At 40.0% G+C, this 19451-nt stretch overlaps 1 protein-coding gene across 1 annotated transcript in view; it reads right to left on the bottom strand.

Annotated features, from left to right (window-relative positions):
• ARL15 (ADP ribosylation factor like GTPase 15) overlaps window positions 1-19451 on the bottom strand; it is a 397041-nt gene that overhangs the window by 346367 nt on the left and 31223 nt on the right. The window lies entirely within an intron of this gene.

Consider the following 19451-nt stretch of genomic DNA (forward strand, 5'->3'; position numbering starts at 1 on the left):
ATTATACAACATAAGGTCTACCTCCCGAACAGTGACAAAGTTAGTTTTTACTATATTTCATAATCTAACTTCAAACATCTTTTCAATCAAATATTATATTAATCTACTTTTCCCATACTAAACATGGCTTATAAAAGTGAAAGAAAACCTAACACTGCCAATTTGCAGAGGCCTAGGAAGTGATTCACTAAAAAAAAAAAAAAAAAACACAAAACTCCCAATTCAGGCAAGAAGAGAAAAGCAAACAATGATGTAGGATTTAATTAGTGTCTCGTACTTCTTATGATAAAACACATACTTCAAAAGTTCTAAGGTGGCCAAAAACACTCAAGCATGTTCTGAACTGAAGCAAAGAAGATAAATATCTATAGGTTTCTGACAAACATTTAAGTATTTTGATTTAATTATCTCATTCTTCTGTAAGGATGCTTTCCCACATACATGAAGTCAGATTTTTAAAAAAACAAATGAATATTAATGCTAGTCAATATGGAAAAGTCTAAGGTCTTGTTTTCTCTGTAGCTCTCAGGGGTGGCAAAACAAAACCAAGACCTCTGGATCAAGACTCCAACAAGCAGATCCTTATCTTAAGTTCCTCAGAATCTACCATGCTTTCCTACTTAAGAATACCCGTAGCATAAGGTAAACCCAGAGTTTCCCTAGTTAAGAATACAATCAACTTTAAAGCAATGGTTCTCTATCTTGTCTGCACATTGGAATCACAGGGGAGAACACGTAAAAACTCCAATGTCTAGCCCACATGGCAGTTGTATGACATCAGAAACTCTGAGGATAAAACTAGCCACCAGCCTTTTTAAAAACTACTCATGAAATACCAACAGCCTCAATGCTGACAACCTCCAAAGCAGAGGGTTAAATTTCTACATAAATTTTATTTAAGTGCATGCTATGCTAATGTTTCATAATTTTATGTATGCAAAGAGCTGGCCCATGTAACTTCTAATTCTCTAAATTTCTCCATACTCAAACTAAGCAAATGCTATTCTATACTACCATCAAAATGCAGGATAGAACTGAGAAGTTACGGTTCTTGGAACAACCAGTGCCACCGTGTGAGTCATCAGGCAGGGCTCTGAAACCAAACCAAGCAGGTGACAACGTGTTAGGAAATTCCAGGATGCTCTAAAGAGTCATTGAAAGGGCTTCAACACACTAACCAAAAGATGCACTGATCTAGTAGTTAAAAGAAATCTTTACAGAAGAGAACGCCTCTGTAGGCCGGTTTGGGCAAAACCCAAAAACAACTCTCCCCCCACAGCTGCCCAGGAAAAAAAAAAAAAAAAAGTTCCTTTCTTTAAACTCTTTCAGTTGCAAAAGAGTATAAGGAAAAGTTCTAAAGTCCAGATTTTTAGATTCTTATGTTGTTCCTTAGAAGGAATATATTTGCTGCCTAGAAGCCCCACCTATGTTTTTGCTACCTGAACATACTTCAGTTTCAGTATAGCCACTAAGAGGCTCTGTGTCATGTGAGAAGGGCCAATTGAGATTGGTCAGAATGACATGATAGATCATGAAGCTGGACCACGCCACTCCTACAGGGCACCCAAGAGCTGTGCCCAAGTAATCAACATGTCATCAACACCAGCTGTGGGTGAGGGAGGGGGGCTGGAAGGTTAAAGACCTGATTAAAGTATCACAGAATTAAAATCTAAGCTCATTCAACAAAACACAAGCAGATCTTTGCCAAGCCACAGAGAAAACTGAAGTAGGTTAATTTTAAATTCAAATTTAAACTTTAAACTTATGGTTAGTTGTATAATTGTGGCAGACGTTCAGTTCATTTAAAATGACATATTATAAGTAATTGCATAAGGTTAAACCACCACAGAAATTATCAGTATTTTTCCAAGATAAAAGAACTTCTCAAGTTTCGGCAATCTTTCAAGATCAACAAGTTGGGAAATGGAGACTGGGGTGATGGAATAGAGTCAGAAAAACTGGGATTATCATACACAGTTTCTATTTTAAAAAAAGAAAAAGAAAAAAAAAGGTCTCCTGTGGATTAAACTAAGGATTGTCAAGCTCTGTTCTTTTCTTTTTTTTTTTTTTTTTAAGATTTTATTTATTTATTCATGAGAGACACAGAAAGAGAGGCAGAGACACAGGCACAGGGAGAAGCAGGCAGGGAGCCTGATGTGCCCCTCGATTCCCCGACCCCCAGGATCATGCCCTGGGCTGAAGGCAGACGCTAAACCATTGAACCACCCAGGCTGCTCGTTAAGCTCTGTTCTCATGGAGCACTGACGTTCTGTGTCTTCAACAGAGGTTGCCCCACTATCCAAAATCAGATCATGAAAATCCTTTGCCAACAAACAGGGTGGGAGGAGTTAACAAGATTGTGCTCAATTTCCAAATGTGCTCACATTTCAAGATTGTGCTCAATTTCCAAATGTGCTCACATTTGAAACTTGGGTACTTGCTGTATGCTTGCCTACACAAGGAACCGATTTAACTATCTGAAGCTTGGTTTTTTCAAGATTTTTGGGTGTCCCAGAAAAAAATGTCCTAACTTCTGGACCCATCACCACTAGAGTTTGAAGACCAATTAGAACAATAAGCTGGGAGTCTATATTTTCTTTTATAGGTAATCCGAACATATAAATCATAAAGGACTTGACAGGAATAAAGAAATAGCCTCTTTTGGTTCAATGGTTCCATATCATAAAGATCCTCATGATGGTTTTGCATAAAGGATCCTTATAAAATATTTCTGATCCCCATTTCCTAACCTGGTACTTGACACATAGTTTAAGGGCCCAGGGCAGGCCACCCCAAGATATACCACAATGGCATATTTATTTTGAATTGAAGTTACTTGGGATACCAATACAAGGACACTCAGACCCTCCTCTGTCCCTATGAAAGCAGGAAATAAATCTCCCATATGAAAAATACTTTCCTGTACTGTCTTTTTAAAAAAGACATCCTCATCACCAGAGATAGGGACTTTAGTCAAGAAAACTATAGAAACAAACCTTGTGGGGGTGTTTCCCCCTAACCTATTACCTCAGCCTAAATCCTGCTCAGAATTCTTTTTTTTTTTCTGCTCAGAATTCTTAATTATAGCTCCCAGATACTTGTTTTCTTTATCTTGTCAACTCCTCACAAATTTGTCTCTAAAATTTATAAAACTGGTTGCCTTGGTCCTCCTATCTTTGGGTTCAGTTTCATTACTGGGCCTCTATGTGCAAATAAAACTTTGGGTTTTTCTTCTCCTGTTGACCTATCTCATATCAATTTAATTTCTAAACCAGACACTAAAAGGGGTTGGGGGGGGGGCATGGAAGAGGAAATCTCTCCCTCCCTTCCAATAGGTCCTTAGGAAAGTGGTTTTGTCCTGAAGATGGAGACATGTGAATATGTGTGTCCTTCAGTTACCCGCCTGCCTAGCCTTGTTTTCTTTATCTGGAAAAGATCAACATGGCAGGTGGCAAGGGGAAGGAGGTGACACAGCTTAACAAAACTGTTGATACAAAATGTAATACGAAGTTACCATTTGCCAATCAACATTAGTACAGGTTGCTCTGCATTAGAGCAAACTGCCCTTCCATTTTAGACACTAGCAATGCTCAGTTGCTTTCCAGTCTTCCCAGCTCTTTGCTGGCCTTTCAAAATACACACACACACACACACACACACACACACACACACACACACACTATGATCTGCATGTATTTCTATCCTGTCTGTTTAGAGTCAAAATCTGGAGAGAAAAACTAACCATGACCTTGTGCCAGTTAAGGCCATGACTTTGTAGCCTTGTTTTCGCTACCTGAATCTTCAATTCTAGGAATTTATGTTCCCAGGAAAGGCTGGTTATGGATATAAATACATATATAATTACTTTAGATAATTCCCCAAACAAATCCAAATCATTTCTTATTCTTGCGCTTATTCTCTTACAATGTCTGGAAGGGGAAGTGTTAAATTAATTTTAAAATGTCATTACACAGAGGTGGCCCTAATGCCTTAGCAGCCTGCAGAAAGCAAACCAAAGCCTGAACATGAAATGCTTCAAGGTTAAGAAATCAAAGCCTAACTATGGTCAACCAATCATAAACCGCCAACTAGGCTTTCACAAATAATGCAACTACTGTAGCCAATCCAGTTATTTCTTGTTTTGCTTCCGCCTCTTCTAAAAATCTTTGGTGCTTCCTGATTCAAATTGATTTTTGCTCAAATAAACTCAAATTTTACTATGCCTCAGTTTATCTTTCAGTAGACATTTAAAAAGAATGTAACAGAAACAGAGGGGAAAGGATTTAAAGCACACAATTCACCCTATAAACATGAAAAACAATTCACTAGTAAAAAAGGCAAAATAAAAATCACTACTAACTCAAAAGCTATATAAAACCAACATGTTACTATTTTAAGTGGTAAAGGTTTTGTTTCATTTCATATCCAGAGTTGACATGAGGTATATAAGAGGGTAGTCACTCTCACACCTAGTTAGTGTAAGTGCAAAGTAGTTTTCTGGAAGGATTCTAGTAATACACATTGAGGAGAAGAAAGACTTGAAATGATCTACTTGAGATTCAATTTCACATCTGGAAGCGTAATTTAAGGAAATAGTAATAAATGTTTACTATTAGAACTGAATTACTGCCTATCCTGCCCAAACCCCCCACTAGGGCAATCCCACCCCAAACCCAGTCCCAGCAGACTGGTCTAGAAACAACACTTCACCTAAGAGGGAGCCTGGCATAGGCAAATGGATCCCTGACTTGTGACCTGTGCTGGAAAGATCAACTGGCCCAAATCCCTCTCTGTTAGGAATTCCTTTTTGGAAAATAAATCATGCTTGCAAGGCTTTGGGTCTAAGTTGTGAGGAGTCAGAGCCGGTGACCATATGTAACCAAGTTCAACATAAAGAAACACAGAAGTTGGCAGATTCATTTTTATCATCATGTATTATTTCCAAAATTAAAAAAATATTTTTGGTAAGAAATAACCCAAGTATCTGGTTGCTTGTCAGAGAAGAGGCTACTGGTTTCCTGTTGGGAAAAACCTGACTCTTTGGAAGCCCACACAAAGAAAGCACCTCCAGCAAAACCGGGATAGGTACTTGTTTTCTAACCACAATTGTTGGTTTCTTCTCTCTTGTTGGTTTCTTTTCAGAGCCATATATAAACACAGGAGTATTGACTTACATTATTTGCTGCCATAACAATAACACCTTGTATTTGCAAAACATACTTAAGTGGAGGTAGGGGAACTATTTGTAGACACCAGCTAAGTCAGCGAGACCATCAGAACCACAGGCTGCTGGTGCTTAAAGCACTTCAGAAATCAACCTGTCTTCCTACTACAGATGGATGTGCACAGAAGGACATCAGGTTTTTATTTAATTCATGTATTATTTTCAGCTAGCCCCGTTTTAAAAAAAAAGAAAGGATCTGAAGCAGCTTACAATTAAAGAGAAAATTGCAGTGTTGGGAAAAGAAACAATTACCAATCTTTGAAGAACTACACTCTAAGGGCATCTACCGTCTCTCCTTGCAAGTTCTGGATCAAGAACTCACCCTAAATCCAAATCTAATTCCCACACTGTCCCTAGAATAGCTACAGAACATACAAATTTCCCAGGGCATCTGAACTCTGTCTTGAGCCAAAGTCCCCAAGGCAGCTTAAGATGATTTGGAACAATGGAAGCCACCCAGATCAGAAGCAGGATGCAGGGAGAGGGAGTTTGGGATGGAAAACCCAGGTTTTGCCTAAGTGTCTGTGTGAAGTCAGAGCTGCTGAGAAACATCAGGACTGCAGGCCACAGTAACCCCTAAAGCCCGTAGAGCCAAGAGGAGGTGGGAGAGGAGGCACTGCAAAATGGGAAAGCCAAGATCCCAGAGGTTATCCAAAGATTTTGTTGGGCAAACACACTTTTCGAAACACTGATCTGCTATCTGCTACTTGTGAGTCTGGTCTCTCACCTTTGGTACCCCAGAAACTAATTAAAACTCAACAAGTCCCAGAGGTCCCATTCATATTAACCCAACCCAAAGACCACAATGCTTGCTCAAAGCAGACATGAACACCAAGGGAACACGGAGCTCTCGTTAAGCTGATTTACTACTTAAGAAATAAAAATCCTCCTGATTTCAAACCCTTATTTGAGAACATTCTTTATAAAATGCACAGCTTATTTTTTCCTGTCTTAAGGGTGCAGGATTATCTCAACAGGATGAAACTCCAGTGGTTGTCAAACTGAGGTCCTGACAATAACTTGGGGTCATCCTTCTGGACACAGAATCAGAGTTAGAAGAAACTTTCAGCTGTCATAGTCCAAACCCCTGTTTTACAGATGATGATATCAAGACCAGGAGAGAAAAGGAAATGTGCCCTAAATCATACAATCATGACTTTTCACTGTAGTCCCAATCTGAGTCATCAATTAATGACACCACCAATCCCAAGCCACTCAAGCTCAGAATTTAGAATGCAGCCTAGTTAAAGAGTAAACCCCGTGTTTCTCTGGATAGGCCTTAGCCCTATAAGCCCAAGAAATAAGCTTCCCCGGCTTCTGACCTCATCTCCTGGAGGGAGACAGCCCACAAGAAGCAATCCCTATTCTCATCTGCAAGGAATGAGGGTCTGCAGGTGAGGAACAGTGTTTGCCAGGTCAGAAGGTAACTCCAACATGACTTTCCTTAGAGACCTGACAGGAGCAAGCCACCCAGCCCTACCCGGGTCATCTGCAGCACGGCATTGCCAGCCATATCCATCTTGTGGGAGATTGCCTGGATGGACCATGATATCCTACAGGAGAGAACACTTTCTTTCTTGTCAACTACAACCATTAATAAACTTCATTTTGTTTTTAATGTTTGGTATTTATGGCTCATAATTCAGTTGGACCATATGACTTAATGAGGTAGATTTCTGATAAAATGCCTCACCATACTCAAATTTATCAAGCCAACTCAGAAAGGTCTTCTAGAATCATCCATAGATCCCTTAATGGTCAGGATGTTCTCTTACCTCTAGAGCTTAGCACTTTGACATAGATATTCAATACATAGTTTTCAAACTGAAATGGACGTTTCCTGACTATAGAAATGTTGGGAGTGAAATAGGCAATAAAGCCAGAAAACTTCAGAAGCCTGAATTTTATTATCTTTTTAATCATCCAGCACAGGCACTGATAACATTCTCAGAGGCTATCTAGTCTAGTTCTCTTTTATAGAGCAGAAAGCTGAGGTTCAGGACAGGTAGGTTATACAGGTTATAGAGCTGAATCTCTCTCTCACACACATAAACACACACACACACACACACACACACACACCCTCTTTTGGATGGAGCTGGGGCTGGAGGGTGTCATTTGCTCTTACCATTAGGAATGAGCAAGCAAAACTTCCAGTAAGACTCCAGTAAATTGGGTTCTCATCAAACTGGAGTTTCCCATACATGTGTCTCAGAGGATAATCTACATTTAAATTGATACATTTAATAAATTCTTACTGTTTTGTGTTAATCTGGGATAATACAAGTTTTCAATACTAGGCCTTCCCCCAAAATCATTAAGCCAATAGAATAAATACTCTGAGATGAACATACAACATACCGAAATCATCATCTCCCACATGAAATCCCAAATTCAAATGGGTATTCCTGCTTCTTTTCAACAACCTTCTTTCCTAAGATTCAAGCCACCACCTAAGCTTCGGGCTTCAATGCTGCTTTACAACCAAAGCTAGGTTCACAAGAAGCAGAACGGGGGCGGGGGGGGGGGTGGTAATTCCAGTAAGAACTTCATTCAAATTCCTTTTCAGAAGTGGGGCACCTGGGTGGCTCAGCGGTTGAACGTCTGTCTTTGTTTTGGCTCAGGGCATGATCCCAGGGTCCTGAGATCGAGTCCCGCATTGGGTTCTCCACAGGGAGCCTGCTTCTCCCTCTGCCTATGTCTGCCTCTCTGTGTGTCTCTCATGAAGAAATAAAATCTTAAAAAACAAAAAACTCATTTTCAGAAGAAAACAAGACCCGGATTACAAAATACCTTGACCAGTATCATTCATCTAAACGGCAGGGCTTGAAATCAGAACCTGCCTTGGCAATTCATAAGTCTGTCTGCCTTTATGGGACTTTTAAACAATCTAAGGACCTCATACTGAGAAATTCCTCTCCCCTTAAAAACAAACAAACAAACAAGACCAAACTCCAGTTATCTATTTTCTCTCCTTGTAACTATATTCCTATTTCATATCTCATATCTAGAGTTTGTGGTCACGGGAAGAACAAACAAAACCCAGAACCCAGCAGACAATTTTTTTTCTTATTTCTAACAAATAAAATAAAGTATACGGCTCTTTCTTTCCCACCAGAGCTGAGAGCCCCTTCTTGTGTTCTTCATGCAATCACAAAAATGAACATTTTTCCCCTTCTAAATCTGATAAAAGTCTAGTTCCTACATTAGCTTTCTCTGCCCACCTCCATGCACAACAATTCAGTTTGTGTTCTCTTCAAATCAGAAGTTTAGACAGAAAATTAGATGACGAAATTCAGTGAAATGAACAAGCACTGGCAACAAGTTAACATTCGGGAACATAATGGGCATTAGGGGGCCAATGGGCAATAAATCTTCTGGCTTATCTTCTCATCCAGGTTGAAATCATGTGAATGGAATGGGAAAGCAGGATAACAATATATCAAGTTTTCCAGTTGCTGCTTATGATAGTTGGGAAAATGTTAAGGCAGAGATTACAGGGTCAATGGTATAGCACTTTTTTTTTTCTTTTTTAACATTAATCACAGGCTGAAGTGAATTTTGCATTTAAAAAAATAGAAGTACAAAAGAATGAATCCTTTTAGCAGTTTTGTGATAACCCAACTATAATCATTTGCATTTTGAACCTGTACCAGATAAAGCTGAAGAATGGCAGGTCAAATGTCCCCATTAACCTATCACTGTCACTGAAAAACAAAATTAAATAATACTGAAATACAAGGAAGCAAATTCTGTTTGAAGATTTTTCTACCCCCACAGCACAGATAGCCAAAAGGAATCACAATGGTAAAAGATAAGCACTAAAAGGGAAAAGGCAGGATTTTAGTCATGGAGTATAATAAAGAAAAATGCATGTACATATGCTTCCTAGCGCATTGTCCATAATCCTACGGCCCCACGGAGAAAGGAAACAGGAAATCAAAGAAAGGCACCTAATGAACCAATGGAACCACAGAGTAAAACAGCATATCTCTCTATTTGGAAAACTAACAAAATTATATCCACCCATCCAACAAATTACTGAACGCTTACTGTGGATCAGGCAGTGTTCTGAGCAACAGGGGTAGTGCAGTGAACCAAATAAACAGAGCCTCTTACCTCACAAATTTCCAATTCTAACATTGCCTTTAGACTCCAGGAATGTATTTCCAACATGGTACCTCCAGCTTACACCTAAAGCCATGATCATCTGTGTTCCCCAACTATTCCTTCTGGGGGTTTCCTGTCACAGATGAAGGTACACCACCCACTCATTTCTCCTGGCACACAAACTTTCAAGTGCTATTCAAACTCCAACTTGTAAATATCCACATTTATGGATAAACGGTTGATGTTTTACATGAATAAAAGTTTTAACTAGAGATCTGAAACTTAAAAAAAGAAAAAAGCTCTTCAGCTTTGTCATTTTTATTCTTTTCTAGAATTCATCTCTTCTCCATGTCTCCAAAAGAATTTTAATTTTTAAAGATTTTATTTATGTATTCATGAGAGACACAGAGAGAGAGGCAGAGACACAGGCAGAGGGAGAAGCAGGCTCCTCACAGGGAGCCCGATGTGGGACTCGATCCTAGGGCCCCAGGATTACACACCCTGAGTGGAAGGCAGGCACTCAACCGCTGAGCCATCCAGGTGTCCCAAGAATTTTAATCTTAATATATTTTTATGCTTGAAAACCTCTTACTACTCTACCATGCTTACCTGAGAATGATTCGTGTAATTACCTAGGTTTTAAATATTTAAAAATATTTTCTTATGAACTGAGTCATAAAATTATTCCTGGTCTACAACTGGTCAAAACAAATATGTAATAAAGGCTGGTTAAGTCTATTGTAAAAAAAAAAAAAAAAAAAAAACCAACTTTTTGGAAATCTTTCTCTTAATGAGATGGATGGGCTATCTTTTATTTATTTATTACAGAGCATAGATGATTATTACTTATCACTAGAATAAGATATGGTTCAGAATTGATATTGAACCATATCATATTTTATGTAGACATAAGCTCTGAGAAATTTGCATCTTATAAAAAGATGGGAATAGAAATTTTTGCTACAGTGGTATCACTCAATTCTTTCAACTTCCTTCTGATTATATGACAAATCACATCGTGACTTATCAATATTACTTTTAATGATCAGCTGACAATTTGAGTACATTTCCCTCCAATTTTGTTGAAAGCAAAGAACTGAAAATAATTGATCCTGGACACAGTTGAGCCATTTGTTTTGTCAACACCAACACTGAAAATGCCTCAGAGTTTTTCCTTTGTTTTGTGCCCTGGAGGTTTCTGTACCCAAGGCCAAGCACCATGATAAACTAGAAGAGTGAGAGCAGTGACTTTCCCTCCTAACTGGAAGAGCCAGGTAATTGTGAAAGCGCAAGTGAAATAAGAATCTACACAGATGGACACAGATCTCCTTAATCCTATCAGGGCCCACAGGACTCTTAGAAAGTCTTCTGTATCCCAGGGGCAGATATTATATGCCAATTTGAATAGTCTGATTGGAGCTGTAGTCATTCATTCCACAAATATTAACTGAGCACCTGCAACATTCCAGACAGTATCCAGGTCCTAGAGACACAATAGTGACCAAAACAGCAAAACTCCCTGCCTTCGTGGACCTTCCAAATGGAAGTGCACAATCTGTGAGACCTGTGCTTGGTCCCTCTGCTGGAGCTGCCTGAGCCTTCCAGAGTCCAGGCAAAGCACTCAGTTTTCCCCCTTACCTCAAACCACTGCATACCCACCCTAAAGAATAGTGACTGAGCACCTACTGCATGTCAGAGCCCTAGCCAAAACCCCCAGCGAACCACAGAGGACACAGGCTGACTCTCCAAAATGCTATATGCATAAAAAAGCCTTTTGTTCAGATTCACTTTCTATGTTATTTTAAGTCAGTATTTAAAGAAATCTGAGTTCTACAAAGCAAAGACCAATCACCAGGGTCAACTATATTCTCCTTTATATACACAATATTCATCTACCGGCACTGCTTAAAGTCTAAAGCACAATTTTGTTACCAAGCTATGAATGTGGGTAAACCATATCCTGGATAGCGACTGCATTCTCAAGTAATATTTAATCATTGACAAAAACAAGTTACTCCCCCTATCAGGAGAAAAGTACTAGTCCTGAGGACTAACCACTAAACCTTTCTCAAGAAAACAAAGTCAACCACCCGTGAAAAGAGACAACATAAAAATGCACCTCTCCTAGTGTGGAAATTTCCATCAATTAGATATACTTTTGTTAAGGGCTACCATGTCATTTAATTTGGAAAATTAAAAACATTTTCAGTTCCCAAGTTCATTGACTCTAAATGTTTCTTATCAAGAAGGGAGCCTCTCCACCCAACCACACAGCTATAGTTGATAATTACCAAAAGAATTTTCACAAAGGCCCTTTGTAAAGCATGATCCTCATGCAACTAGTCCACTTTTTATTGCCTTTTTGTTTTGTTTTTAAAAGTCAAGGTATCTACAGGAGATGAGAAAGGTTATATTTCATATGTAAATTTATTAATAAAGAACATATAATTAGAATTTCTTCTCTACTATTGATAATACATTTGCAGTTATAGCTATTACTTCACACCACCAAGACTTGAAAGGCAGCCAGCTGAGGAGGACCATCTACAGTGAAACAGAATAAACATATGAGAGCTGAACTCTTAACTCTGCTTTCAACTGGAAAGAACCACCAGGGATACAATGCATTGTATATTAACACGGTAATAATGAGGTTTTGTCAAACCTAAGTAAGGGAAAATACTAAAATTCCATCTAGATTAAAACATTCTAAAAAAATATTTAAAAAAAAACACATTCTAAAAACTTTCCAAAACTTGAGCAAGCCATAATGAATTTAGATAGTCCCTTACCTGACCTCAAAATATGCTATAACGCTATCATCCAAAGATACAGATTATGCATTATGTGTGTAAAGGATACTACAGGCTAGGCTCTAAATAGGATCCAGTCTGAGTTTTGGATAAAGCTGGAAAATATCAACCTCAGATTTAGGTTAATTATGAATTTAATATCAGTCATCAAAGAGGAGAAAATGGCATCAGGCACCTTGATGAGCTTCGCGGAGGACCCGATGTCACTTATGTAGTACTTCTGCCAGAAATGCCAGAAATGCATCTAGTTACAAAGAAACAATTACAGATCTGAACTAAAAAACATTATGCAAAATAACTAGCCTTGTCTTTCCAAAAAGGTCATTGAACTAAAAAAAAAAAAAAAAAAAAAAAGTGTTGATAAGCTTTCCTAATTGAATTCAGAGAATATCTACTATCTGGAAGGCAGTAAAGTAGGAAGGCTAAGGGTTTAGAATTCAGCATAAATCAGCTCAATTTCTAGCTCCAAATCCTGTCTCCATCACGTGGAAAAAGATTTAATCACACCATGTCCCAATTTCTGCTACTATAAAGGATAACCGTACCTTCTTCGCAAGATTGTGGAGTTAAAGGAGTTAAGCTATCAAGGCCTTGGCACACTTTGTACGTGTTCAGTAAATGTCAGTGGCGATATGGAAGGTAAAGAGCCATCGGACGGGGTGAAGGGTGGCGATGGTGATGGTGGTGGTGGTGGTGTCAGGGAACAAAGAAACAGTAACAGTCACTGCCCTCACAGAGCTTAGAGCTAGAGAAAACATAAGAGTAACTCAAAGCAGAGAGACACAAGCACCTTGGCTGGGAAAAGGTTCCAGGGTACAAAGACAGGGAACATCTAGGAAGAGCACTTAACCCAGGTGTTGAGGTCATGTAGGGCTTCCTGGAAGAGGTGACATATAGCCCCTCATTCCGGGAGGCTAGCATGCACAGAGTGCTGGAAGTTAAAAAACAGACCAGGGGCTGAGAGTAGAGGACTGTGCCCACGATATAGAATGCTGAGGTGGAAGAGGAGGTAGAGAGAAGGCTACATGGATAGTAGGGCCAGCTACCACAGGGCCCCTTCTAAACAAAAGATCCTGGACTTTCCCTTTAGAACCAAAGGAAGCCAACCAGAGAAGTTTCTCCACATAAGCACATCTGCATTTCATAGACCATGAAAATGCATACATACTGCACCACTCTGCTGAGGTACAAAGTGGAGAAACAGACGAAGACGGGGCAAGACTGGAAAGGGAAGCCCAGCTAGGGGCTGCTGTTAGGGTTTTCCAGGCAAGAAGCGCTGGTGCTAGAAGCCAGGGAATAGCAGCAGAGAGGAAAGGTTAGAATCTGGGGCCTGAGATGACAGGAAGGAAGCATAGAACTACAGATGGTATAGGTACAGCCCCTGGAAAGGCAACTGGATGGGCTGTTGTGCCAGTCACTGAAGAAGGAAGGAAGCTCAGGCCTTGGGGGGTTTCAGAGGTGGAGTGGGTTCAGTCTGGGTCAGACTCAATGGGAAGGACCACTTCAATGGAGTTATGCTTGAGTCTTTCAGGTCTGCAGCAAACTAGTCCCTATCTTGAGAGGAGGGAAAAAATGCATTCTTCATTCCCCAAAATAAAACGCCTAACCCAAACAGATTTTATCTTGCTCTAATCTGGGCTCTAATTGCAAAAGATGTTTAAAAAGAATTTAAGGTCTGTCCTGTCCATCTCAAACATTCCATGGTGTAACTCTTTCTCTATAAACAGACTTTAGGATGGATATTTGTGGCTCTCCACAGGTTCATTAAATGTAAAACTTTAAATTCCCCATCTGGAAAGGCAGCAACATTAGCCAGAGACTCCTACTTTACTTGAAAATATTACTTTATTGAAGAAAACAATCCTAGCCCTCATTTCCTAGGTTTTAAAGCATATAACCCCCCACTTACACCCTTCAAAATAAAATTGCCCAGAGCAATGCTCATGAAACGTGCATAGGTGTCTGGACAAAAACACCTATGTTGATTTTTATAAATAAAACATTAGATTAAGTCTTGGCCCAAAAAGTCTCAATTATTGATCCAACCAGAAACTAGACTCATCACAAACACACAAAATCATTCTCAATGCCACACTGTGTGCTCAATGTGTATGTGGACAATGGTTACAGGCAACTTTCCTGAAGGTACACTGCACTGGTCTATGCTCCAGCCATTAGACAGTCTGTCTTAGCTCATTTCCTCCTGAAAAAAGACTGCAAGTTGTCCCCCATATCCATTTTCTTTTCCTTTAGGAACAGAATCCCTAGAGTCTTCCATCCTTACTAGAAGCCCCATTTCCAAGCCTCCTCTGTAGTGATGTAGGCATGTGACTCAAGTTCCCATACTTGGGAGGTGAGGGTAAGTGATGCAAGGAACTCCCAAGGTCATGCCCATAAAGGGAACTGCTTGTCCTCTACTTCTTTTTTCCCAGAGACTAAGAAAAATGCAGGAGTGGTGAGCCGTCTTCAGCTGGTGCTTGAGCAGAAGAACCTGGGCAGTGGCAGCATAAAGAGGAGTCTGAGTCTCTAATGGATTCATGCAGCAAAGGGCTAGCCTCCAAACTGACTACCAGCTTAGATTTTTACATGAAATAAAAACTTACTGTTCGAGTCACAGTTACTTTGATCTTTATTAAAGTAGCCAAACCAGTATCTTCATTAGCCACTGTTCCATTATCATCTGCAATTATGCTGAGTTTCTTCACTTAAGGGATGCCTCATTTTATCTTGGAGCTTTTCATTTATCATAATTGCACCCATCACTGCATCCCACACAGTTCACAACAAATGTTTAGGCTGGAGTTTTCTGCACAACAGGTCAACACCAGTTCTCTCCACATGGTCACATATTCAACATGCTCCTGAATTTGTTGCTAGAGTCAATATTTGAAGAGCCCACATATATGACTTTCAGTCCATCTGACAAATATTTAACTTTGGTGTTGTACATGATGGTGACATCCTAAAGCCAGCACCAGGACTTGCCTACCTTGATTTTTTTTCCCCTCTAGAAACAATGAGCAGTTGTACCGAGCGCTCTAGACTTTTCTCTTTGGTGTCCGTCGGAGGGAGAAGGCTTTCCTTCCCCTCCACAGGATGGCCATGTGCCAGTGTCCAAAACCCGTTCACATGTTACCTTTCATGGCAACAGAGCCCTTCGCAAATGTGACTCAAGCAAGGATCTTGAGATGGGAAGTTTAGACATGAACCCAATTTAATCACTAAGGATCCTTACATAGAGGGATACTGGAGAGTTAGAGGTGTCCAAGAAGGATTTGTGATGGCAAAAATAGATGTGACCACTGAAGTAGCAGTTGGCATGCTGTCAGTGCTAGAAGGGAACCATGAGCCAAGGGATACAGGCAACCACCAGCAGCCCAAAGAGCCGATGATCAGATGCTCTTCTAGAGCCTGGGGAAAGAACACAGCCCTGCCAACATCTTGATTTCAGCCCAGTGAAACCTACACTTCAGACTTCTGACTTCCAAAACAATAATAGAATTTATGTTCTTTCAAGCCACCAGATTCATAGTAATTGGTTTCAGCAGCAAAAGGAACAAATGCAGGATCCTTATATGTGGTACTGTACATTATAAGAACTCAATCAAAGTTTAGGGTAGGATTTGTTCAGACCTTTAAAAAGCCAGATGGGAATAAGCAGTTTTAGAAAATGAGAATTGGTGGGAGTGGGGTATAAATAGGTGACGGGCATTAGGCAGGGCACTTGATGTAATAAGCACTGGGTGTTTTATTTAACTAATGAATCACTAAATTCTACCCCTGAAACTAATAATACACTGTACGTTAACTTGAATTTAAATAAAATATTCAGTGTTAGTAGTATTAATATGCAATTATTCTCTCATTCTACTGTACTAGCAAAAGTAGCTCTCCCTATCCCCTCCTGGGGGGAAAATGTCACAGAAGTTGAATATTAGCCATGTGGCAGGTGCAAGCAAGTGTCCTAGCTAAATAAGATGGTAACCCCTACCCCACTACTGAATGAATCCATCTCAGGATGAATCTGGATCCCATTTTTACAAACTGTTATTGTTCTAAAGAATGTTTGTTAGTGAAATAACAGTATTTGGCACTTTCCGCAAAGTCAGACAAATTTAGAGTTTTTAGAGCTCTGTTACTAAGCAAAAGTGCTAACCATGCAGGTTATGTTACTGGTATTCTTTAGGTCAGATTAATGTAGGTCATCACTACATTGATTGTTAGTTCCTGCGGGTGTTGGATACAGAGAAGCAACAATAGGCCAGTGGGGTCGTGTGCTATAGCTGGTACCATCCTAGGGGCTGAATAACTGACCTGGCGTCATTCATTCCCTTCAGGCCCCTTCACTTAGTTTTAATCAAAGGGGTTCACACTCCAACAGAAAGGTGGCTGCATGCTGAGATTACCACTCTATCCTGCTTCTGGCCACCACCAGCTGCTATGCTGCTATGATAGTCATAGTTCCCAGCTCAGAAGTCCCTAGAGCTGTAGTTTCCCGGGAGGGCACTCACCCTGACATTCCAAAAGGAAGTCCTAAACTAAGCCCTACTATGCCCTTTAGCCCACAGTTAATCTACAAGTGACTGCAGAAGGTTCGTTTCAAAAATCATTCTCAAATATGGCCTGTTTCCACTGCCAGGATTTCACAAAATCATAGACTCACAATTGTAATGTCAACTCCGGGCCTGCACTTACTTCCCCTCCTTCCTCCTGACCAGAACCCAGTGAATGTTGTCTAATACCCAAAATAGTCTAGATCCATGTAACAGGACTCCTTTTGTTTCAAAAACTAAATTACTTCTTTGTAATACATCAGGATATCACATTCAAGAGAATACACATTATCTCCTGTGCTGCCCTACATGGGAAAGAAAAGCTAGCCCCTCCAAGCAGAGGCTTGGTTTGAAAGACTTTTCTGCTTCACTGTTTCAATTTGTTCTGGGGTTGGGTAGCCATTATAACTGAGAAAGTTTAAGTTCTTCCATCTGTGGCTTATGTTTCCTGCCTAGACGACCAACATAAGATTTATTTTCTTCAGTCTCCTGATTTAGGGCACTCTAAATAAGCATTTCCCTTTGATTCCTAAAGAAAGCTCTATCTATTCCAAATGTTGCAGAAGACTGGATGGCATGCATAGAACACCTTTTGTCATCTCAGTAATGATTTTTATTACACTTTTTAATGCCTAAGATTCAGTATGCATTCACATGAATATGATATATTTTTACCTTGGGAGTTTGCAGCATATCTGTCCTGTATATAGTCCATTTCTGTCTTGTTCACATTATGGATTCCTAATATGTAAAAACTATGACTTTTCTTTCCCTATTTTTTAAGGACTTAATCAGCTGCTTTTTGGCAATGTTAGAAATATGCAGAAATAAGTCCCCTAACACCATTTCTCATCCCATAAACTCAGCCATGATCTTTAATTTCTTTAAAAATTTATAATTTATTTCCAACAGGTACCAAGAAGATTTCAGGTTTATATTATTTACAATTCACAAGTTTTTCCTCCTCCTTGTTTTAGTCTGCTTAGGCTGCCATTATGAAATACTGTAGAATGGGTGACTTAAAATTTAGGTCTTCCTTCAGCTAGAAGTCAGAATAGTGTACCAGCATGGTCGAGTTCTGGCAAGAGTTCTTTTCCTGGCTTCTAGAAGGCCAGCTTCTTGATGTGTGCTTATAGCCCAGAAAAAGTGCAAACTCTGATCTCTGCTAAGGGCTAATCCCATCATGAGGGCCACACCCTCAATACTAGATCTAAACCTGATGATCTCCCAAAGGCCCCATCTCCCAGTACTATCAAGCTGAGTGTTAGAGCTTCAACATATGAAATGGAGGAGGGGACCATTTCAGTCTGTAGCACTCTCCTTTGAGGGACAATTTTTATCAACCTTAGAATTCGTCTACAGCCACAGCTTCTTTATTAAATAAGTAGAGACTGAACACCTGCTTGGTCCCTGGCCCAGGCTAAGCGCTGGGCATGCAAGAAAAACTGAAGAATGTTTTCTTCAGTTGCAAGAATAACAGGGCCAGGATTCATAGGTTCTAGTTGTAAATACCATATTGTGTTGACTCCCTGGGGTGGCCATGCTCAGACCTCCCATCTAGAGAAGCACAGATGACTTTCAGCCTCTAGCTGCCACAACTTTGGGTCCTCCATGGGAGGCTGTACCTCTGTAGGCCGATACCAGCTAGTGCCTAGCTATGCAGAAGATCCTGGAGTCTGGCCCCTCCAACAGGCAGCTTTGCTCAGGGAAGCCCCCACCAGCCCCCAAGACTTTCTCAGGACCTCCTTGCCACCTAAAGGTCCACCACCACCAATCTTCCTTCCTTCTTCCCACTCTCGGTTCAAGGAAGTCAGACTCGAAGCAGTCTTTTTTTTTTTTTCTTTAATTGAAGACGAAACACAGTCTTAAAGGCTCTCTACCTTCTTGCATTCCCTGCCCTCACCCCTGTCATCCAGACATTTCCCTAACTCTCTCTTGCATGCTAATCCCAATTTGGCATCTGCTTCTTAAAGGACTCAAAAACAAAATTCATGCTCAAGAAGTAACTTTATATAAAGTAAACACATCTAGCTCCCAAGTTACCTATGCACCTAACTGCAGACAAACACCACCCAATTTTGTTTTGAGGCTGGAAAGGTTATATATGGAAATCTGGCAATTTGCACGAACATATAAAATACATAAAGATATTTAGCCGAGATAAGCAGCTAAAACAAATGACAGAATAAAAATCTGATTCTGCTTAAATTCAAACTAAGGCAAAACTGCAAACTGCTCACTTTAATGGGCTGTAATGGAACCTACAGCTACTGAGAACTTCTCCTGTCCCAGTCTTGTACAAATTACCGTGGAAGATACCGGGACAAGCAAGCACAAATTAGGCTCCCTGCCTTCAATCCTACAACCTGTGGTGATACCGTTTACTCAGGATTCTTGATTTACCTGTTTAACAATTTCCTTAAACTTTTTGTGCACACTTATGAAGAATTCTTCTGTGCAAGGTGGGATACAAAAATCACTACATTTTTTAAGTCCTTCCTTGGGAAATAATTTGGTCTTCAGAAGTAAACATTATTGTATTCCCTGTCCAGTCTCAGAAGCCCCTCTCCCTAAAAGCTTTCAAAGGGAAAAGTCAAACTTTTGTCACTGAGTCTTATGATTAGAAAAGTCTTTTCATGGTCTTGTACACAGATGCCATCCCATACTTCTGAATTAAGAAACTGGCTCAGGGCATTTGAGTCAACTGATACAGATGGATGTGAAAAAAAAATATGCTAACATGGGTTAGGA

This window comes from Vulpes lagopus, chromosome 3, assembly GCF_018345385.1.
Source record: "Vulpes lagopus strain Blue_001 chromosome 3, ASM1834538v1, whole genome shotgun sequence".
Lineage (NCBI taxonomy): Eukaryota > Metazoa > Chordata > Mammalia > Carnivora > Canidae > Vulpes > Vulpes lagopus.